The following is a 24,630-nucleotide window of genomic DNA, read 5'->3' as shown; positions in this document are numbered from 1 at the left end:
TTCCCTGGTCTACTTTTATCATTTGTTGTTTCCGACAGAATACTGTATGTCTCAATATAACCTAAAAGGCCAAGTCCTTCCTCTGGATGATGTGGAGCCCTTCAGACTGACCGTGAACCCTTTAAGTGACATTCTGTCACTTCTGAACCTCAGCACCAAAAACTTGCATCTTTGTGGTGAATATCAACCTCTGGACCAGCAGGGGGAGCCACCAAGCTCAGGGTCAGCCAGCTTCCAGTCCTTCACTGTGGACAATGGCAGCTTGAGCGAGCTGGAAGGAAGTGGTAGTCCTGTTAACACATGCACTCAGGCAATACAAGAGGCAGAACTAGAGGAAGAGTCCATAAACATGGCTGTTTTTGTGATTCTTGCTGAACTGGTGGACAGACTGGTGCACATGGTGGAAGACAGTTCTATTGAAACACCTTCACCTCTGGAAGTTTGGACTCAAACTGACTCAGACAGTTCCAACACCTCAGAAGCATCTGTTGATCCCCAAGTCAATATGGGGCAGTTTCCTGGCAACCAGTTTCAAACACTTCCTGAATTGATGGCTGATGGCATGCTGGAATTTCTCACAGTTCCTTCATCATGTGATCAAACTTGTGAAGGAATAACAAGGCACAGTTCCTTACCTTCCATCATCACACTTTCAGATAGTAGTGAAAATGGTACTCCAGAGCTAAGCTTGCACCCAGATGACCCTCAGTCCTGAAAACACAGCCACAGCAGCACTCAGCTTAGCCTCAAGGGTAAAATCATGGAGGGTCTCACTGACAAATCTTCTGAAGCCAAGCCCTAGGTGAAGAAGAATAAGAGGAAAGAGGAGGAATGCTGGAAGTCCAACCAGACAGATAAGAACTGTCCCCTCATCATCTTCTTTGGTGACAGCTTGGACTTGGAGAATTGGTCCAGCTGTGGAGCAGATGAGGTTTCTGAAATTGAGAGTTATATCAGATCTCTAAGTGGTGGCACCGGTGGAGTCCTGGGCTCTTCCCAATCCTCTGTGTGTCCTATACACTTTAATATCCATCCCCTTTACCAGCATGTCCTGCTGTATCTGCAGATCTGCAATTCCTCTCAGGCTGTTCATGCTCTTTTTGCCATCACTGCCATGTTGTGCACAACTCCTGCTGGCTTTGTCAGCGCCATATCGACCACCAGCTTCAACAACACCTACACACTTCAGCTCTCACTACTTCAGAACCTTCTAGCTCGTCATTGTATTTCCGTCATGGGGAAGGATTTTATTGCCCAATTCCACAGGATTCACATTCACATTCCTTCCACAGCACCACGTACCTGGAGATCATCATCTCACTGGGCCTCTACTCCTTGAAGAGCTATTATCCAGCACACTTTCCAGCAGCACTGCAAGACTTGGCAGGGAACTGCACCATGCAGCTAACCAGCGTTGAAGTCTTGACACTGCTCTTCAGTGAGCTTGCCAAGGTGGTGCCACTAAAGGGTTCACCAGCTTCATCAGCGATGTCCAGAAGGGGGCACTGCACTGCCTGCTCTTGTCCATCTTTAGTGCTCAGAAGTGGCACAAGCAGCGCATACATGGAACCAACCTGCTCGCCATCGAAGAGGGACTGTCCAAGGACAGTGTCATCAACTTTTCCAAGTACCACCTGGATGGATGCAGTGGCATACAATCACAACTCCTTTGCCTCGTTCAGAGCCTTGTTGTACTTGAGCATCATGTCCTGGTTCCTGGAGACAAAAGTGGAGATGCTGGTCCAGAAACAAGGAATTCAAGAAGTCCTGATGGAGCTAGGGCTGGTTGTGGTGGTTTTGAGATTCTGGGTGCAAAAGTGGAACATGTGAATCCTCAACAGCCAATGATATCACTTCAGTACCTGCACGGGCAGCCAATTACAGCACAGGGTATATTTTGATGTGCAGTTATAAAGGCGCTTCACCAGCACCATGTGTGTAAGATGCACCCTCAGTGGATCAGCCTCATCACAGCTATGCTGCCGTACATGGGTTGGATTCTGTGTTGCGTGGTTGCGTCACTGACACTGCAGCTCTGCAAGAACCTGGAAAACCTGATCCAGCAATACCCCAATGAGACTGGAATCACAGACCCCAGGTACCTCCCCTAGCACCAGTGTAGGTACTGCAAGTTAGGAGTCAGGAAAATGTGTGTTTTTGAAAATTTAGTTAGTGTGTTATATTTTCAGGCCCCAGCAGATGGTGCTGTGTATTCCTCCTGATCTGAGCCTCACTGTCCTGGAGGGAGTCATGATCATCATTCTTTACTGCCTGCTCACAGTACCACCAGGTGGGAGAATTGTTCCTCCACAATTATTTCTATATTAAAGAGTGGACATGAGGTGTGATCACGTTCTCTCTCTCTCTCTCTCTCTCTCTCTCTCTCTCTCTGTGTGTGTGTGTGTGTGGGGGGGGTAATTCCTTCAGCGAGTGATAAACAGCTCCTCCTGGTGGATTTAGTGAGGAGTGGTAATGCCCTGCGCACTGAAACTGTCATGCAGACAGTGAAGGAGGTTCTCAAACAGTCGCTGGCCATCATGAAGTAGAAGGTTTCCATTTTATGTTCTAATAATAATAAATAATGTTTAATTTATAAACATTTCTCAAACCTAGTGTCACAGTGAAATTTTGGAAAAAGGAACAAAGGCATGACACAGTCAGCAGACATGTATTTTATGATGGGATTTTTTTTTGTTAATTTATCACCAAATAAATTGTCTTTAATTATTTTTGTGTCACTGAAATGTGCTGATTTAAATGGCAAAACATTGACAGCTGATAACATTAATATTTTACAATTTGCAAATATTAATGTGTATTATTTATTTTCTCTCTCTCTCTCTCTTTACAGAAACAGCTCTCTCGAAGTCTGCATGCTTCATTTCTTCTATGCTTATGTTCAGAGGTGAGTTGGTTAAACAGAATACATTTGTCTCTGACACTCAATAAATGGTGTATCATTATCACTCATTAAAAGGTGCTGACTGCAAAGTTGAATTCTGGGCAAAATGTTCTATTTCTATTGCTGTTGGAGTTTCAGAATGTTTTGCTGCTGTAAACACTAATTATTCTCTGTGGAAATATTTGGCCAAGATAAAATGCGTCCTGCATTTTACGATTCCAGAGATTGCTGAAGCAAGTGAGCAACAATATCACGTGACCAACACAGGGCATGTTTGACCTACTTTTAACCAAAACATATCAGTGTGGGCAAACATGGCAGATTCCACTCTCTCACCAGCTTAAAGCCAGTGGAAAAGAAAAGGAAATCCTGCCTAGTGAGTGCAACTGCAAGAACGAGCAAGGTTATATGACATCATTTTTCTGGACAGATAACTATGGTAAATCCTTCTACCTAGTGCTTAGCTATCTTAGCCTTAAGGCCTCTGCATGCTCTTGCGACAAGGTTTTCGCAGATAGCTTTTCGCAGACAGTTGTAATTTATTGTTGAGCGGGGGAATAGGCGTGCGCGATGTTATTCACCGGCACAACGCAAGGGGGCGCGAAGTCGCTAGGAGTAGTTGGTGGGTGTGGTTAGTGGAGTGTTTATCCTCCGGTTACTTATAATGAATAGAACTTTTTTTATAATGACTAGAACTGGAGTCGTATAGATGTACGTACTTCCTCACTTCCTCAATCAACCGCTGTTTGTGCTGCTCCATCTTCGCTCGTGTTTTTAAAAATGGCGGTCGTGAAAACAAAACAAACCGGGAAAGTAGGGACGCGGAAGTGCATGTACAGCGGGTAGAGTGGACCAATCAGAGCCCTCTTGTCTGCGGCGCTGGTGCGAGGCTTCTGCGGTGGTCACAATTTTTGGGAGGTGCGCGCAGAGCGTCTGCGAAGGTGGGGGGGCTACGCAGACACTGTCTGCGACACCGTCTGCGAGGACTGGGTTGTCAGCATAAATTGGCCTTGAGAATGCATAGGCTTGACTCCATGGTAGCAAGTATAGAGTTATACACCTAATGTTTTGATCTTACAGAGAAAGAAACGATAACACAAAAGCAGTAACAGAGAAAATATCTCTCTCTCTCATTATCTCTAGCCGCTTTATCCTTCTACAGGGTCGCAGGCAAGCTGGAGCCTATCCAAGCTGACTACAGGCGAAAGGCGGGGTACACCCTGGACAAGTCGCCAGGTCATCACAGGGCTGACACATAGACACAGACAACCATTCACACTCACATTCACACTTACGGTCAATTTAGAGTCACCAGTTAACCTAACCTGCATGTCTTTGGACTGTGGGGGAAACCGGAGCACCCGGAGGAAACCCACGCGGACACGGGGAGAACATGCAAACTCCACACAGAAAGGCCCTCGCCAGCCATGGGGCTCGAACCCGGACCTTCTTGCTGTGAGGCGACAGCGCTAACAACTACACCACCGTGCCGCCCCAGAGAAAATATATTTTAGTGTTTTGTTTCACAGATCTTTTCTCAAATGTCAGCCACAAATTACATACTTACTTACTTACTGCTTATTATGCCTCCTGGCATGTAACAAAGGATGATCACTTCTGTCTGTCCTGGGTCAATTTCTGTACTGTGCCCCAAATGTGGTTCAGGGTCTTCATTTCTGACTCGACCGCGCATTGCCAGGTATTCTTGGGTTGCCCGCTCTTACGCTGTCCTTCTAGTGTCCAGTGTAGTGCAGTATGTGTGAAGTTATCTTGCTCTCTTTGAAGGATGTGTCCAATCCATCTCCACTGCCTTCCCATAATGATGGTTTCCATGTGTGGCAGCAGAGGTGTGGCCAAGCACCAGTTTGTGAATGGAGGGTGGGGCCAGGGAAGGTGAGTGGCAAAGTCACTACACCTGTTGTCAATTAATGTTTTGTGTGTGTGTGTGTGTGTGTTTTGTGACAGTGAGGACAGAGCATAGATAAGGAGGGAGAGAGTGAAGCAGGAGGGTCTCTCCTGACCAGAGCATGTCTCTGTGTTGTGTGTGTGTGACTGAATAAGTCGAGAAAAAGCTGAAAAGCAGTAGTGAAGAATACTGTAATAAAAATTGTGTTGGCACCAATTCCCGCCTATCTATGCGTCAGTATTCCACCCATGTCTGGGTCATACTACAGTGGTGCCAAAAGTTGGGATAATGAAGGAAACCACCCCATGGAGTCCTCCCCGCTTAAGGACCAGAGTCATGCCCTCACTGCCACCCAACAGAGCCAGCATCAAGCGCTAATCATCCTCTAGAAGGAGCAGGAACACCATTTTGAAGCCTTGCTGCTGGCCAGACAAGAAGATCACCAGGCATTCCGGCACCTGCTTGCATCAGCAGGGTCCTGGAGTGCCACTGCTGTGGACCCACCCCACATCACACTAATGAAGATGGGGCCGCATGATGATCTGGAGGCGTTTATCACTCTTCGAGCAAGCGGCCGAAGCATAGGGGTGGTGAGTTGCGCAACACGCAGCTCGCTTACTACCACTGCTGACTGGGGGGTGCAGCTTGCTGTGCAACAGCTCCCTGCCAACAATTGGCTTGTTTACACTGACTTGAAGCAAGCCATCCTGCAGCTTGTCGGCCGCTCCCCAGAATAACACCATTAGCACTTCTGCATGCTGACATTGGAGGAATTTGGTCAGCCGTTCATGTTCGGCCAACAGCTCCAGCATGCCTGCTGGCAGTGGCTGAGAGTGGATGACTGCGATGCAGAGGGAATCATCAACATGGTGGCACTGTAGCGGTTCATCACGTGGCTGCCACAAGGAACAATGGAGTGGGTCTAGTGCCACCACCCGGTGTCACCGGATCGAGCCATTGAGTTGGCGGTGGACCATTTGGCGGCGGTTCTGGAAGTAGGTGGACATTCTGCCTCTTCTCTTTCTCTCTCTCTCCTTTATCCCTTCTCATCTCTCCCCATACCTGCCCTGTTCCCCCACCATGAAGGTGGGGGCCAGCCCCCCTGCAGCCATCTTGCCACACCTGTGGTGTCCCCCTCCCTTCTTTCCCTTCTGTGTCTTCTCCCCCCAAGTGAGTGATCCCCATATCACTGGTGCAGAGATAAAGCCTGGGGGCCAGTATGCTGGGGCTGTGAAGAACCCAGGCATCTCCAGGGCCAGTGCTCTGCAATGGAGGTGGGTGCTGTGGACTGGATCCCTGACACGGCAGAGACTGCCCTCGATTAGGTTGGAGCGTATCACATACCGGTGAGTATTCAAGGAGATGCATATCACGTGATGGTGGATTCCAGCTGTAATTAGACCTCAATCCACCAAAGCCTGGTGCAAGGTGAGGCACTGGGGAGAGCACAAGTGGTGAAAGTTTTGTGTGTACACGGGGATGTTCACAAAAATCTACTAGTGTCCATCCACATTCTATTTCGGGGGAAAAAACCATAGTGTAGAGGCAGCGGTTAACCCACGCCTCACTCACCCACTGATTCTGGGGACTGATTGGCCGGGGTCTAGAGGTTTAATGGAGCATGTAGTAGTGGGTGGATCCTGCGGTAACACATCACACAGGGATCCCTGTGTGGCATTGACTGGGGAAGCTGTCTCAGAGCTGTCCACATCAGCATCATGTCAGGGCGATATGAGGAGTGGGGAGCAGCCCACCCTCCTCCCTCTCTTGGGGATTCCCTCGAGGATTTCCTGTTAGAGCAGATGTAAGACAAGACTCTGTGTCATGCTTTTGACCTAGTGAGAGTAATTGATAGTCAACCCCTCCAGCCAAATGCGACACCCTCCTTTCTGTACTTCGTAATTAGTAAAGATAGGCTGTATTGAGTAATGCAGGACTCTCAAACCAGTGAACAGATAACTTGGTTATTAATCCCAAAGAATTGTAGGAAACTCATATTCCATACAGCTCACTTTAATCTGATGGTCGGACACTTAGGTCAAGATAAAACACTAGCCTGAATAATGGCCCAGTTCTATTGGCCAAGGATTTGTGGGGCTGTCTGTCGGTGGTGTGTGGCGTGCCACGAATGCTAACTGGTAAATCCAGAGGCCACCCCAAAAGCACCTTTGCACCCTCTCCCTCTAATCAAGACAATCCTTCAAGAGAATTGGCATGGATCTCGTTGGGCCATTAGATCGGTCAGCATGAGGATATCACTTTATTTTAGTCCTGATGGACTATGCAATGTGATATCCGGAAGCAGTCCTGGTGTGTAACATTTCTGCATGTAACATGGCAAAGGCACTCTTTAAAATTATCTCCCGAGTCCGGATTCCCAAAGAAATCCTAAGTGACCAAGGCACTATGTTTATGTCACACACACTTTGCAAGCTGTATGGGTTACTGGGAATTAAATCCATCTGCACCAGCATCTATCACCCACAAACAGATGGCTTGGTAAAATGGTTCAATCAAACACTTAAAAATTTAATTCGGAAGTTTGTAAGTAGAGATGCATGTAATTGGGATAAATGGCACGAGCCCCTATTATTTGCAGTATGAGAGGTCCCACATGCCTCCACAGGATTTTCCCTATTTGAATTATTATATAGGCGTAAGCCTTGCGGCATCTTGGATGTGCTACGGGAAAATTGGGAGGAGGGACCTTCAAATAGGAAAAACGAAATTCAGTACATTCTCAACCTGCACGCAAAGCTCCACTCACTCTCTTAACCCAGGAGAATTTATGGCAGGCACAAGGACATCAGGCCCAGCTGTACAACAGGGGTGTGTGCCTTAGGGAGTTCACACCGGGAGATAAAGTACTCATATTATTGCCCACTTCAAGCTCCAAATTGATCGCCAAGTGGCAAGGGCCCTTTGAGGTCATACAGTGAATCGGGGACGTTGACTATGAGGTGAGGTGAACAAATAGGGGCGAGGGACTACAAATACAGCACCTCAAACTGATAAAACAGAAATGAGGGGATCCCCGTGGTGTTGGCATTGGTAGTTCTGGAGAGGGTGGAGCTGGGGTCAGAGGTAAAAACAAAAGCAGCTGCTCAAGCTGCTCTGGTCCCCTGTGGAGACCACCTCTCACCGGCCCAACTCACAGAGGTTGCCAGGTTGCAAATGGAATTTTTCGACATGCTCTCGCCCCTTCCTGGCTGCAATCACCTCATAGAACACCAGATTGAAGTGCCCCCAGGGGTGGTGGTGTGTAGCCACCCATACTGCTTGCCCGAACACAAAAAATCCCCAAAAACATTCATCTTGAACTCAAGGCCTTACTTGAAATGAGCATAATTGAGGAGTCCCACAGTGACTGGAGCAGCCTGGTGGTCCTGGTCCCCAAGACCGACAGGTCGATCTGGTTCTGTTTGGACTATAGAAAAGTCAACACACTTTCTAAATTCGACACATACCTTAATCCCCAAAATAACCCCCAAAATGAACAATGGTAATCAGATATTTTGTAGAACAGTTCTGATAATCAAAGGTTGGCTTTATATCTTGCACAAAGAAACCTCAATTTCACTGATTATGTTATAATTGGTGTTAAAATGTCTCAAATCTAGAGAAAATGAAATGTGTAGTTCCTATAGGCTAATGCTTTGCTCCGATAGCCATGCCCATTCACTAATGCACAGACATAAGTGTCCATGGAGAAGCAGAAAGGGAAAGTGTACAAACCCCATTTCGAGAAAATTTGGGATACTTTCCAAAATGCAATAAAAACAAAAATCTGTGATTTATTAATTGTGTATCTTTATTTAACTGACAAAAGTACAAAGAAAAGATTTTCAATTGTTTTACTGACCAACTTAATTGTAGTTTGTAAATATAAATGAAGTTTGAATTTGATGCCTGCAACACACTCAAAAAAAAAAAGTTGGTATGGAGGCAAAATAAGACTGAAAAGTTTATAGGATATTCAAGTCACACCATTTTGGAAGATTTCACAATAAGGAGCTTAATTGGTAACATGATTGGGTATAAATTGAGCAGCACCAAAGGCTCAGCCTTTGCAAGCAAGGATGGGTTGTGGCTCACTCTTTGTGCCAAAATTTGAGAGAGAATTGCTAGTCATGAAAAAAAAATCTCAGTGCAAGATTACAGACAATTTAGGTCTTTCAAAAACTACAGTACATAACATTTTGAAAAGTTTTAGGGAATTCAGAGACATCACAGTGCATAAAGGGCGAGGTTGGAAATCACTGTTGAATGTGCATGACCTTCGAGCCCTCAGGTGGCACTGCCTGGGAAACTGTCATGCGAATATGACAAATATAGCCACACAGGCTCGGGAGTACTTCGAAAAACTGTTGTCACGTAACAGACTCAGGAAATCATGGATTACAGCTTGAAAGTTCCGACACTCCAATCAACTAAAAAATGTACAATTTAAATGGGAAACATGCTTTAGTTGCACTGTGTTCACAATACTTTCCAGGGGTGCCAATAACTGTGGAATTTTTTTTTTGTTGAAAATAATTATTTCTTGATAAGGCATTTGTTTTTCTCTGAATACATTTATTTGAATTAAATTTTGGATTTTTCCTCATTTTTTCAGCGTGAGATGAAGCGACTTCATTAAACGGTTGATTTTTTTTCTAACCCTTTTCACTCATCTTTACAAGGGGTGCCAATAATTGTGAAGGGCACTGTACATGCAATGGCTTCTGAGAAAAACATTGGAATACTGTGCCTTGATAAGCTTTATGGATCAAGATATAAGGAGCATCTCACTACTCGACTTGATGCCTTCTTGATTTCTTGCTCCTGCATCCATCATCCTTCCATAAAATAAAATCTTTATGGATGTATCAATTCTCACTCAGAGGAGACAAGGAGAGCAGAGATAGGAGACCTTTTTTTTTCCATCGCATGTGACATAAACACACAGCACGGGCGATTGCTCTAAGACAACAAGGGAGGCTCAGCCTCCTCTAAAAATGATGAACATCGTGTAGGATGAATTGCGCTAGGCTTATGTTATAGCCGACCTTATAACGTTGCTATTTCAGATCCAGAATCATAGAAATATATGTGCTCAACCCAACTACAGTGCGAAATCATTCCGTTATAACTTTCTCCAGTTCGCCTAATGTGTGCGTGAGTTTTTCCCCCTCGTGACAGCGTGATGCAGCCCAGCCTCAGTGGACTTCAATGGCATTTGGGAGCTATGTGCTTGTCAATCTCAAAATGCAAGACGGTTATTGGACAAATACTGCGAAAATGCCCGCCCACGGACTCCCAGCCTCGCAGTGGGAGGGACATGGCAGTTTCCGCGAGGAGACTGGTGATTGGTGAAAGCGGCTGGATATTTTCTTTGATTGACAGCTCATTTCAACTATAGACAGGCAGCGGTGAATTTCAGTTCAGTCCCATGCGGATTCGCAAGTGCTGTGGTGTATTGTAAGAGATCAGCTTACATTTCGATTTCATTCATTACATACGGTTTCTACCAGCTTTTTTAGTTTGTATATATTTTCATTGTAAATAAAGTGTAAATATAGTGTTGTCAAGTTTGCTATCTTAGTTCCAGAAATTTCGTTTATTTGAGTGACTGAACTTGAGGGGGCTAGTCAGCTAGCAAGAAAGCTGCGCACGGATGCCAAGCATTGCTGATTTAATTTTGGCGAAGCCATTTGCCAGTCTTCCTTTCGAGGAAAAAAATTTAAATTAAAGAGCAGGGTAGACCAACGCCTCAAATTGACTTGGTGAAAAAGGTAGGGAATAATACTCGTTCCTTTCAGCTGTGCATTTGGTAACTATTAAGTGATCTCATTAAATCAGTCTCATTAAATTTGAAGGTTAATAATTAAAATGAATCAGTCTCATTTGAATCGTTTGAAGTGAATCACTCAAGTGAATCATTCAAGTGAATCGAATCAGTGAATCATTCAAAGTGAATCAGTGAATCATTCAAAGTAAATCAGTGAATCATTCAAAGTAAATCATACCATTAATCCTGGTGCTTAATAATAAATTACCAAACAGCTAAATTATGGTATATTCCAAATTATTATGATCACTTACCATATTACATAACTTATATGCACCTTTTTGAATTCTTTGGGAGATTGGGTGACTTCGGAAATATCATGCACACAAATAAATACACAGTTTGTTTAATAAACGAATTTATTATAACAAAGATTAAAAAAATTGAATAACATCAGCAGATATATACAAATATGATGATATGATCATATACTTGAGTATGTAGATGTGTAAGAGCGTGTATGTGTGTGTGTGTGTGTGTGTGTGTGTGTGTGTGTGTGTGTGTGTGTGTGAGGGGGAGAGCAAGGGTGTGTGTGTGTGTGTGTGTGTGTGTGTGTGTGAGGGGCTATAAAGTTTGGAATGTTATCTGAGGTGTTGGGGGAAGGTGAATCCTCTTGGTTTGCCTTGAGACAAAGGAATTCCACCTACTTATCAAATCCCCTGAAATCTTGATAATAATGAAACTAAGAGTGTTGGAAAAGATAGCAAAGAAGCATGCAGCAATTTATCTATTAAAACAACGGAGAGAGAACAATTGTAGAACACAATGATCAACTCAACACACTGTCTACAGTGTGCACAATTAAATTCACACTACTTCATAAAGCTAATTCCTAAGACTAGCTTAACTATGCCCAAATGCCAAAGTCTTACTTAATATCCTGCCTTTAGCAAGATATGAAGAGATATTCGAGGCGTTGGAGGTTCGCCAATGTGGAGCACGTGAGTCGATTCCGTGAGTCAATTCCGTGGACAGAGAACTTCTCTTGATCCGACGCGTCGTGGCTCGTAATGAGAAGGAAAGTCTCTGATTAACAATGTGCACAGCACTTCAATCAGGAGGAATTCTGGTCGCTCTTAATTATAAATTAACTGCTTTGAGCTGCAGTCGTACATACTTAATGAATGAAACTGGTTGTAACTCACTGAGTTTAAAATCGCGCTATTCTGGATTTTTACCGTGGCCAGTGGTAAACAAAGAAATCGCGCTAACTCGTGGATCTTGCAAGAAAGAAAAGAAAATACTTCTTTATCTGGTTGGAGTGTATCTCTTTAGGCGTCCAGATGGCTTGGAATCCGGACACGAGAGAGGAAAAGCTGGGCGTTTCTCTTTGTCTTATGCTTTCCTGAGAGGACGTGGTGGTGATCCTGCCCCGGCGTGACGCAGGTCAACGCGGAAGTGGGCTGATGGGAAATGTAGTTTCTAAAGGGACTGTACTACACAGCTCTCCTGGTACGAGAAAGTGAATTGGCTAACAGCAAGTGACCCACATCAACAACAGTAAATAGGCTACTTTAGTAATATGTCATGGATGGACCAAAAATATAGAATCTATTTAAAATGTTTATGCTGAGTATATTATATTGGAATATATATTTTTTCTGGATATGAATTAAACACAGCTACAATTTGGAAAACATTTTTAAACAAAAACACAGCCGAGAACATTTCACACTACAGACCTGGATTAAAAGTGAAGGGTTATCAAAATTGTCAATAAAACATTTCTCAGCCAAAATAAGTAAAATATAGGGAAAGTGTCATTGAATGAAATGTGTGGCACCCAGCTCTATGTTTGGCTCCCCAAGGTCAGTGCTTGTGCCTATTCCAGAACACTCTGCTGTTACTGCTGAGGTTCCTGACAAAGAGCTGCTTTCAATAATGATCAATTTTTAAACAACATGCCACAATTTTAAAATATAAAATGTTAAAATATACCCCCCCAACACCACCATCATGTATATTGGACAGTAGGCTAATGGGCCAAAAGAACCTGTTATTTCACAGTTTGTGACCCTGCCAACAATCAGCCAGATCAGAGGCAAGAGTATGGGCAAAATTTATGCTTTTTCTTTTTTCTTTTAAAATCTGGAAATATCGTAACCGACCAGCCTCCCCTGATTGAAAGACTACCAGCTGTCACTGACACACAGTATAACTCCACCTCCTCCAAAGAACAAATTCCAAAAAATAATCATAAAATACACTAATATTGAACTAATCAAACATTGGATAAAGGTCCAGATGTGTGCGAGACATCAAATATATATGATTTGTTTTTACACAACACACATAAGTCTGGATCTCAAAGAAACTGCCGGAAAAGTAAAACTGAAATTGACACTTGTCACTCATATGTGTAATTACACATCAAATATAATCCAGATTAAAGGTGTGGGGAAAAAAGGCTTGTGCACAGTTCTGGATATACAGGTTGGGTTAAAATGTTTGGTTTTATTAAAACACTTTGAGGCAGAAAATTTGTCAGGACAAAGTGAACTTAAAAACCATCGAGCAGGCACAGTGCAGGTGATGAGCAAATAGACAGGGAGAGACTCAATCATGATAACAAACCGGGATATCAAATCTGTAGAAATATATAACTGCCCACATCATTAATATTTTAACTATTAATAATAAACATTACACAGATTACAGATATATTTATATGTGCATATTTAAATTGTCCCATTATGCAGATTAACAATGTTTAATATCAGAATGAACAAAGTGAATTTATTTCACTCAGAATTGATTTGAACTTGTGAATCATCACCTAATGCAGCATGAACATACAAATCCATCTGATCTTTCCAAAACACAAACTGCTGGTGGAGGAAACTTAGAGCTTAAATTCTCCTCCACTGTACAGTTTCAGACACACACACAAACAGCTAAACATTTAATCCAAGATTAACAGCAAACGCTAACAAGTACAAATACAGTAAATACATGAGCTTTCAAATTCTCAGTTTATTTAAAACTATTTAAAATACATCAAGAAAATTAAATAATCTTTTCAGCTCATTCTGCATTTAAACACTCTTTTGTGATTTTAATTAAACGCTAAGTCATTATTTTGAGTTAATACCTTGTTATTTCAAGACAGTGTGTCATTATTTCACTGATTATTTTGACTTCCTCATACTAGTGCATCTCAAAAAATTAGAATATTGTGAAAAAGTTCAATATTTTCCATCAGTTATTTAAGAAAGTAAAAATGTTATATATTATAGACTCATTACACATAAACTAAAATGTTTCAAGCATTTTGAAATGTTTCAAGCATTTTTCTATTTTAATTTTAATCAGTATGGCATACAGTACAAAAACAAAAAAAAATCTCAAAATATTAGAATATTTCATTTCGAGTTTGAGTAAAACAGTATGAACACAGTGTATCTCTCGGTCTAGTTCAGTACACACAACCACAATCATGGGGAAGACCGCTGACTTGACTGTTGTACAGAAAATGATCACTGATGCCCTCCACAAGGAGGGTAAGCCACAAAAGGTCACTGATGAAAAGGGTGGCTGGAAAAGGTGCACAAGCAACAGGGATGGCCGCAGTCTTGAGTGGATTGCCAAGAAAAGTCAATTCAAGAACTTGGGAGAGCTTCACAAGGAGTGGACTGAGGCTGGTGTCAGTGTATCAAGACCCATCACGAACAGACATCTTCAAGAAAGGGGATACAACTTTCGCATTCCTAATATCAAGCTACTCCTGAGCCAGAGACGATGTCAGAAGTGTCTTATCTGGGCTAAGGAGAGAAAGAAATGGACTGTTGCTCAGTGGTCCAAAGTCCTCTTTTCAGATGAAAGTACCTTTTGCATTTAATTTGGAAATCACGGTTCTAGAGTCTGGAGGAAGAGTGGAGAGGCACAGAATCCAAGGTGTTTGAAGCCCAGTGTGAAGCTTCCACAGTCTGTGATGATTTGGGGTGCCATGTCATCTGCTGGTGTTGGTCCACTGTATTTTATCAAGTCCAAAGTCAACACCGCCATCTACCAGGAGACTTTAGAGCACTTCATGCTTCCATCTGCTGACGAGCTTTTTGGAGATGCTGATTTCCTTTTCCAGCAGGACTTAGCACCTACCCACAGTGCCAAAACTACTACCAAATGGTTTGCTGACCATGATATTACGGTGTTTGATTGGCCAGCCAACTTGCCTGACCTGAACCCCATAGAGAATCTATGGGGTATTGTCAAGAGGAAGATGAGAAACACCCGACCCAAAAATACAGATACTCTTAAGGCCACTATCAAAGCAACCTGGGCTTCATTAACACCTCAGCAGTGCCACAGACTGATCACCTCCATGCCACACCGCATTGATACAGTAATTCATGGTAATGGAGCCCCAACCAAGTATTGAGTGTATAAATGAATATACTTTTCAGAAGTTGGACATTTCTGTATTGTAAATCCTTTTTTTGATTGATCTTAGGGAATATTCTAATAATTTGAGATACTGGATTTCTGATTTTCATGAGCTATAAGCCATAATCATCAAAATTAAAACAAAAAAGGCTTTAAATATTTCACTTTACATGTAATGAATATAGAATATATGAAAGTTTACCTTTTTGAATTAAATTATGAAAAAAAGGAACTTTTTCATGGTATTCTAATTTTTTGAGATGCACTAGTACTTTCAAAATATATCATAATAATATATTTTAAGACATCTTATTATTTGAGTTAATTCATTATTTCAAGATATTCTGTCAATACAGGGTTTCCAGGGGGGCAATGACACTTACACAAAGAACACTAATCTTTTAATCTGCAGTATTTTATTAATGAACTGGAATAAAATAACATCAATGGTAACTGATCTGATTCACTCTTACAGAGCACTCAAGTGGGAGGATCTTTATGCAACCATTAACATTCATGAATGGCAGTGTGGCAGTGGGGGCGTGGTCAAGCGTCGGTCTGTGAATGGAGGGCAGAGTCAGGGAAGGTAAGTGGCGGAATCACTGCACCTGATGAGAATTAGCCTGTGTTTCTATGTCTTCCCCAGTGACCGCACCCTATAAAGAGGAGAGGGAGAGTGGAGGAAGGGAGCTTCTCCCCAACCTGGATACTTGTGTGCGTGATTTAAGCTGAAAAGCTAAATAAAGAGTTTTTGAGAACTCAGTTCTGGCCTGCTGTGCTTCTGTGCTCCACCCACCTAGAACACTTGTTACAGTGGTGCTGAAACCCGGGAAGGAGCACAGGAATGAACAGCCCCATGGAGTCCTCCCCCTTCAAGGACTTGATCCATGCCCTCGCCACAGCCAAACAGAGCCAGCACCAGGCGCTGGTCGCCCTCCGGAAAGAACAGGAGCAAAGGTTTGAGGCCCTGGTGTTGGCGCAGGCGTTCCAGCACCTACTTGCGTCGGCGGGGTCCAGCACCTCCACCGCCGCGGGCCCGCCCCACCTCACCCTTATGAAGATGGGCCCGCATGACGACCCAGAGGCCTTCCTCGCCCTTTTTGAGCAGGCAGCAGAAGCGTGGGGTTGGCCGGTGGAACAGCGCACGGTGCGCCGCCTCCCCCTGCTCATGGGCGAGGCGCAGCTGGCCGCACTACAGCTCCTCGCTGACAGCTGGCTGGTCCACACGGACCTCCGCAGGGCCGTCCTCCAGCGCGTGGGTTGCACTCCGGAGCAGCAGCGGCAGCGCTTCCGCACGCTGCGCCTGGAGGAGGTCGGCCAGCCGTTCGCGTTTGGCCAGCAACTCCGGGACGCCTGCCACTGGTGGCTGAGGGCCGACAACCACGACACCGAGGAAATCATCGATCTGGTGGTGCTGGAGCAGTTTGTCGCTCAACTTCCGGAAGGGACCGTGGAGTGGGTCCAGTGCCATCGCCCGGCATTGCTGGATCAGGCCATTGAGCTGGCGGAGAACCATATGGTGGCCGTTCCAATGGCAGGACAGCGTGTCTCGCCCTCTCCCCTCCCCTCTCTCTCCCCTCGTGTTCCTTGCCCTTGCCCCATTCCCCCACTGCGGAGGCGGGGGCCGGCTCCACCCCAGCCGGCCCGCCGCACCCACTGTGTCCTACCGTTTCTTACTTCCATGTCTGTGTCTTCCCCCCCTCACGTGAGTGATATCCGGAACACCGGTGCAGAGAGAGAGCCTGGGCCGGTGTGCTGGTGCTGCGGGGAGCCGGGGCACCTCCAGCATCAGTGCTCGGCGATGGAGGTGGGCGTGGTGGTCCAGATCCCCGCCGCACCAGGAACCACCCTCGATCGGGCCAGAGCGTATCGCATACCGGTGAGTATCCAAGGGGATACGTATCAGGCTTTGGTGGACTTCGGGTGTAATCAGACCTCAATCCACCAAAGCCTGGTACAAGACGAGGCATTGGGCAGAGCACAGTTGGTGAAGGTGTTGTGTGTGCAGGGGGATGTTCACAACTACCCTTTAGTGTTGGTCCACATTCTGTTTTGAGGGGAGAAATTTAGAGTACAGGCGGCGGTTAATCCTCGCCTTACCCACTCTATAATTTTGGGGACTGATTGGCTGGGATTTCGGGATTTAATGACACATTTAGTGAAGAGTGGGTCCTGCCGTAGTTCAGCGGGGGGAGGTCCCGGTGTGGCATTGGCGGGAGCAGCTGTCACAGAGCCGTCTACGTCATCACCGCTTCAGAGTGAGGAGCAGCAGGCTCCTCCTCCTTCTCTTGGGGAATCCCTCGCGGATTTTCCGTTAGAGCAATTGCGAGACGAGACTCTGCAGCATGCTTTTGACCAAGTGAGATTAATCGATGGTCAAACGCTCCAGCCAAACGCCACCCCGTCCTTCCCCTATTTTTCCATTATTAAGGATAGGTTATACCGAGTGATGCAGGACACTCAAACTAAGGAACAAGTAACCCGACTTTTGATCCCAAAGAGCTGCCGGGAATTGGTATTCCAGGAGGCTCACTTTAATCCCATGGCTGGACACTTAGGGCAGGATAAGACACTAGCCCGAATAATGGCCCGGTTCTATTGGCCAGGGATTCGCGGCGATGTCCATAGGTGATGTACAGTGTGCTGCGAATGCCAGTTAGTAAATCCAGTGGCCATTCCAAAAGCGCCTTTGCGCCCTCTACCATTAATCGAGACCCCATTCGAAAGAAATGGGATGGATCTCGTCGGGCCATTAGATTGGTCAACACGAGGGTAGTGCTTTATTTTAGTTCTCGTGGACTATGCAACGCGATACCCAGAAGCAGTGCCGCTCCGCAATATCTCCACACGTAGTATTACGGAAGCGCTCTTCCGTGTCATCTCCCAAGTCGGAATCCCCAAAGAGATTCTGACTGATCAAGGCACTACGTTTATGTCACGCACACTGTGCGAACTGTATGGGTTATTGGGAATCAAGCTGATCCGCACCAGCGTTTATCACCCACAAATGGATGGTTTAGTTGAACGGTTTAATCGCACCCCCAAAAATATAATTAAAAAATTTGTAAGCGAGGACGCACGTAACTGGGATAAATGGCTCAAGCCCCTGCTTTTCTCCGTGCTAGAGGTCCCACAAGCCTCCATGGGGTTCTCCCCATTCTAATTATTATATGGGCATAAGCCGCGTGGCATCCTAGATGTGCTGCGGGAAAATTGGGAGGCGGGACCTTCCCCGAGCAAAAATGAAATTCAATACGTTATTGACCTGCGCTCAAGACTCCACACACTCACACACCTAACCCAGGAGAATTTGTGGCAGGCTCAAGAACGTCAAGTCCACCTGTACAACAGGGGCATGCGCCTTAGGGAATTCACACTGGGAGACAAAGTACTTGTGTTATTGCCCACGTCGAGCTCTAAATTAATCGCCAGGTGGCAAGGACCCTTTGAGGTCACACGGCAAGTCGGGGACGTCAACTATGAGGTGAGGCAAACAGACAGGGGCGGGGCATTACAGGTATACCACCTCAATCTGTTAAAACGTTGGAGCGAGGAGGTCCCCGTGGTACTGGTGTCGGTGGTTCCAGAGAAGACGGAGCTGGGGCCGGAGGTTCAAAAGGGAAAATCGGCATCACCCACCGCTCCGGTCCCCTATGGAGCCCACCTCTCCCCGACCCAGCTCGCGGAGGTTGCCCGGTTGCAAACAGAATTTTTTGATGTGTTCTCACCCCTGCCCGGCCGCACCCACCTCATAGAACACCACATTGAGACACCCCCGCAGGTGGTAGTGCGCAGCCGCCCTTACAGACTGCCTGAACACAAGACAAAGGTGGTTCGGGAAGAACTCGAGGCCATGCTCGAAATGGGCATCGTGGAGGAGTCTCACAGTGACTGGAGCAGTCCGGTGGTCTTGGTTCCCAAGGCTGATGGGTCGGGCCGGTTCTGTGTGAACTATAGAAAAGTCAACGCGGTGTCTAAATTTGACGCGTACCCAATACCTCGTATTGACGAGTTGCTCAATCGACTAGGCACGGCTCATTTTTATTCGACACTTTATTTGACAAAGGGATATTGGCAGATCCCCTTGACTCTATGATCCCGTGAGAAAACGGCCTTTTCCACACCGTTTGGCTTACACCAGTTCCTCACACTTCCGTTTGGGTTGTTTGGGGCACCCGCTACGTTCCAGCGGTTTATGAATAGGGTCCTCCGCCCCCACACCACCTATGTGGCCGCATACCTAGATGACATTATTATTTATAGTAATGACTGGCCGCGGCACCTAAAACACCTGAGGGCTGTCCTGGGGTCGCTGAGGCGAGCGGGGCTCACAGCCAACCCGAAGAAGTGTGCGATTGGGCGGGTGGAAGTACGGTATCTGGGCTTCCACTTGGGCAATGGGCAGGTGCATCCCCAAATCAATAAGACAGCAGCGATTGTGGCCTGCCCGAGGCCCAAGACCAAAAAGGGGGTGAGGCAGTTCCTGGGGCTGGCTGGCTACTATCGTAGGTTTGTACCTAATTATTCGGACGTCACCAGCCCACTGACTGATCTCACTAAAAAGGGGGCACCAGATCTGGTCCAGTGGACGGAGCAATGCCAGCGGGCTTTTCCTAAAGTAAAGGCTGCACTGTGGGGGGGGGGGGGCACTGTTACACTCCCCTGACTTTTCTCTCCCCTTTGTTTTACAGACGGATGCGTCGGACAGAGGGCGGTTCTGTCCCAGGAGGGGGAGGGGGAGGACCGTCCAGTGCTGCACATCAGCCGTAAGCTGTCGGTGCGCGAGGGCAGGTACAGCACCATAGAGAAGGAATGCCTCGCCATCAAGTGGGCGGTCCTCACCCTCCGCTACTATCTGCTGGGGCACCCTTTCACCCTCTGGTCGGACCACACGCCCCTGCAGTGGCTCCACCGCATGAAGGATGCCAACGTGTGGATCACCCGTTGGTATCTGGCACTCCAGCCATTTAAGTTTGAGGTGGTCCACAGGCCGGGGGCGCAGATGATTGTGGCGGACTTCCTCTCCCATCAAGGGGGGGGAGTCGGCTGCAGGCCGGACAGCTGCCCGGCCTGAGTCGGGCGGTGGGGGTATGTGGCAGTGGGGGCGTGGTCAAGCGTCGGTCTGTGAATGGAGGGTGGAATCAGGGAAGGTAAGTGGCGGAATCACTGCACCTGATGGGAATTAACCTGTGTTTGTGTGTCTTCCCCAGTGACCGCGCCCTATAAAGAGGAGAGGGAGAGTGGAGGAAGGGAGCTTCTCCCCAACCTGGATACTTGTATGCGTGATTTAAGCTGAAAAGCTAAATAAAGAGTTTTTGAGAACTCAGTTCTGGCCTGCCGTGCTTCTGTGCTCCACCCACCTAGAACACTTGTCAGTCCCCCCAGGATTTCGCAGGCCTTTTTTGTGATTGTTGCGGGCTGAAATGTCTGGTGTTGCAGTGGGGTTTTCCAAAAAATTGCAATGAAAGTTGCGGTGTTTTTTAGGTTTTTGTTGCAATTACATTGCGGGAGGAAGTGAAAGTTGCGAGAAATTGTTGCAATTTTCTCTTTTTGTGATTAAAATTGAGTGAGATGTTAAATATTAAGTTATTACTGAAAAACTATTGATTAAAAAACAAAGACACTGAGAAATGGTCCTATAAACAACTTTACCAATATAAAAGATTACCAGGACTAAAAAAATGCAGAAAAATAGGCTTTATTTATCGAAATGCACCTGTTGGGTCAAAAGTTAAAGTGCATAGAACCTCACAGCACAACATGAAGTTACCTTAAAATATAATATAAATGCCTCAGCTTTCATGTAAGAAAAAAACTATTAATACTAGTACTGTGTGCAGGCAGTCTCTCCTGAAGACTAAATTAAACAATAATTATAAACTAATAAAATAAATGGCTCAGGCTTCATAGAAAAAAAAAAGCAATTTGAACAGAATCTCACAGTATGATGCTGAAGCTGCCTAAACAATGGAAAATAAAATACCATTTTGGCAAAAATGTTGGCATCCATTAATTTCTTGTATTAAGTAAAAACATAATGTAAAATGCACACAGTCCTTCAATGCAAACATAACACACTTTCAGTAACAGAATTTAAGCCTATATAAACACTGACTCGCACCTGCTTCTCTTGAACGGAAACATGGAAGTAAGGCGGAAGGTAGTTTGTTGACGTCACCTCAAGACGACGCCAACGATTGGTCAAATTTGCGGGAAAGTTGCGGTGATTGGATATTATTGCAGCACCGCCCTGAATTCACGGAGATTGGTTGAATTTGCATTGAAGTTGCAAATCGCAACATCGCGAAATCCTGATGGGTCTGACTAGTTACAGGCAGTAATTTATCAGTAAATGTGTGTGTGAAAGTGTGTAAGTGTGTGTTAGTGAGAGGGTCGGAGAATGACAGTTTTCCTCTGTCCCAATCCAGCTTCACTCTGATCCTCTGGAGTTTCTGTGTGACTGAGAGCTGAGTGGCTGTATTTGGTGTAGAACCTGCACGATATTTACCATCATAACCCCACACATACCAGATTCCACTTCTGGAGAATATCTCCCCCTTCCTCTGAGCAGATTCTGTCATCCCACCCACACTCCACGGTGTACAGTCTCCAACTTCCACATCCCAGCAGTGTGTCCCTGAGTTAAAGCCCTCAGATCCCAGGATACGCCAATATTCATCAAATCTCTCTGGATTATCAGGAAGTTTCTGTTTCTCATTGCTGCATCTCACACTTTTCAGATCATCAGATACAATGAGTTCAGGATGAGCAGTGTTGGGGTCCAGAGTTACAGGTGCTGAAAACACACACACACACACACACACACACACACACACACACACACACACACACACACACCTTTTTACATTCTGTTTTGATGGAGCTAATCTAATTTAATCATTACATTAGCATGGAACTAGATAACATTTGCCGAAACCAAAGAAATGATAACTGTAATTACAAAGTTCATTAATAAACATGAATAAGTTAATAACATGCCTTGTGTCCTTTCCTTTGTGTGTTTAAATTACAAATGTAAACAATCTTTATAATAACTGTAACTCTAAAACTTTTGTAAGCTGCTGAAACGCTCCATTTTGTCACTCAGTCCCTCTGCTCACACTTCAAACACTGAACAGTCTGATGGAAATAGAAGCTTTTCAAAATAAAACTTCCCTTACAGTACATGAGTTCAGCATGAATAAAAAAAATGTAAATAAACAAACAAATAAATAATAATAATAATAATTCCAAAACAGTATATAAATAAATCATATGATAATGACCACATTAGGGATACTAACAAAGGCAGAAAAACAGAAAGGAAAAAAAAAAACAATTTACTTTCAACACACACACACACACACACACACACACACACACACACACACACACACAGTTAAGAGTCTTACTGTATTGGACGGTGTACTGCATCTTCTCCCAGACTCTGAACTGCAGGTTGGCCAGATGTTTTGCCACATGGATCAGTGCTCCTGAAAGCTCCTCTGGATGCTGCAGTGTGCTCTGGGCTCTGCAAAAACATTCAGGAGTCAGTGTTGCTGTGGGTTTGGATTCAGAAACACACAGAATGAGAGAGACAGGAAGCACATTTTCACTGTGGCCTTGTAGTTCTGTAAAACAACAAACTAAATGTCAGTGGATATGATTTACATTTTTACACCACTGAAATGTGATGTTTCTGATGATGGAAAGAAGTTTTACTTTCTCACAGTATAAATACTGACTAAATGACCCTCACTTCTAACAACGAAACGTCTTCAGCTCTCATCTCCTCTTCTATGGCTTTGATTGTGTCTGAAAGAGAGGATATGTCTTTGCTCAGCTTCTCAATCTTCTCCTTCATCATCTGACTCTTCTGCTCCTCTTCCTCTCTCAGTGCAGTGATCCTGACTGCCTCTTCATCTCGTAGAAACTGGTGAAGCTTCTCAAACTCCTCCTTAATCTGACTCTATGTGTGTTGGGCCTGAATCTACAGTGAAGAGAAAATCAAATGAAATTACACTATTAAAATGATCACTGAATGATTTGTTTTTCTGAATCTTTATTACTATTTTGTTGTTCGCTAGAATAACATTTTGCGATTTCACACTTAAGCAAATGTTTGAAAACTCCGGATCTCCTTCCTTCATGGTGGCTGCCATTTTTTTTGTGCCGCATGGCGCATGCGCAGAGCTGATTCGACAGGGCTTTCCACATGCTCCGGCTGCCGGCCACACAATTAAGTCCAGACGGCTACTTTAATGACTATTTTTGTAGCCCACAGGCTCTAAATATTAATTTTTGATTTTAATAAAATTAAATGTTTATCTAACGGACTGACAATAATGTCAAACTGAACAGTTGATCAAGGGAGAGTAACTCATCCGTGCCCCGACATGCGGTGTGCGCGCGCACTCGGCGGAGGCAGTAGTGTGCTAAGTGGGCTAAGCCCCACTGCAGACCGCTGTTGTCAGTTCATAGCATGCTCAGCTGCGTGAATGTGTCTCATCTCATCTCATTATCTCTGAATGAGATAAAAATCACATTTAACACTTATTATCTTCAATATCAAAAGGCTTGACTAAATAAACTTGGTTGTTTATTGTAGCCCTGTGATAGCTCTATTTACCATGCAAAAAAAAATTTGGTGATAACGTTATTTTTGGTGAATGTATGGCAATATATGTCATATTTAGCAAAATTACTCATGTCATTTAGAAAAAGTGCTTTTTTGACCACAGGTAGCTCCAAAAGGGATGCACTTAAATCATTCTTTATACCATAAAACAAATATTTGGTTCCATATCATTGGAAACATAGTTAAGTTTTAATGTTGAATGCCAGTAAGTTTTCAGACTATTTTGATCAAATTAGTATGTAATTGTGTCAAAAAAATGTCCTCTCCGAGACAGCTAACTTTTCAATGTAAAATAACATATCTAAAATGATTATTTTCATCCTTAAATGTGGTCAAGATATTGGGACATAAATATTAGAGACAACTAACACAAAGCTTACAGCCTTATATTTAAAGCACTATGGAAGTAGTGGATTCTGAATTGTCAAAAAAAAAATGTCCTCTCCGAGAATCACTTCATTTGTTTCTCCCAGCCCTGCTTAAAGCTACACTTAATCTTCTTTATCTTATAGCAGATTACACAAAACTACCATACACGTGTCAAAAAATTACCTGAAATCTGTTCTTTAACTTGTCCTTCACTTAAAAACTGGTACAAGAACCAGTTTGAATCAATTTGAATTTTGGACCCCTGTGACACAAACTTTGTACCCTGATTGTAAAACAACCCATATAATACTTGTGCACATGCACACTCCAGATTTCTGTTTTTTCATCTTAATTATTGTTTGGGTCACAATAAAAAAAAATAACAATGTGCACCTTTAAAGTGATAGACATGTTGTATAAATCAAATGGTGCTAACCCCCAAAAATTTCAGCTTGTAATGTGACAAAACAGGACAAACACCAAGGGGGATGAAATGAATACTTTTGCAAGACACTGTTTGTAGGGGAGAGCGGGGTAAGATGAGCCAGAGGGTAAGATGAGCCACCCCCTGTTTCTAAGAAACAGTAAACAAATGTGACCAT

General features: G+C 44.6%; 1 pseudogene; it reads left to right on the top strand.

The window, feature by feature from the left end:
- LOC132892121 (protein dopey-1-like) overlaps positions 1-24,630 on the top strand; it is a 32,693-nt pseudogene that overhangs the window by 3,632 nt on the left and 4,431 nt on the right.

Source organism: Neoarius graeffei, chromosome 9, assembly GCF_027579695.1.
Source record: "Neoarius graeffei isolate fNeoGra1 chromosome 9, fNeoGra1.pri, whole genome shotgun sequence".
In the NCBI taxonomy this organism is placed as follows: Eukaryota; Metazoa; Chordata; class Actinopteri; order Siluriformes; family Ariidae; genus Neoarius; species Neoarius graeffei.
Note: the sequence above shows the minus strand (reverse complement) of the source record. Positions and strands in the feature narration are given on the sequence as shown.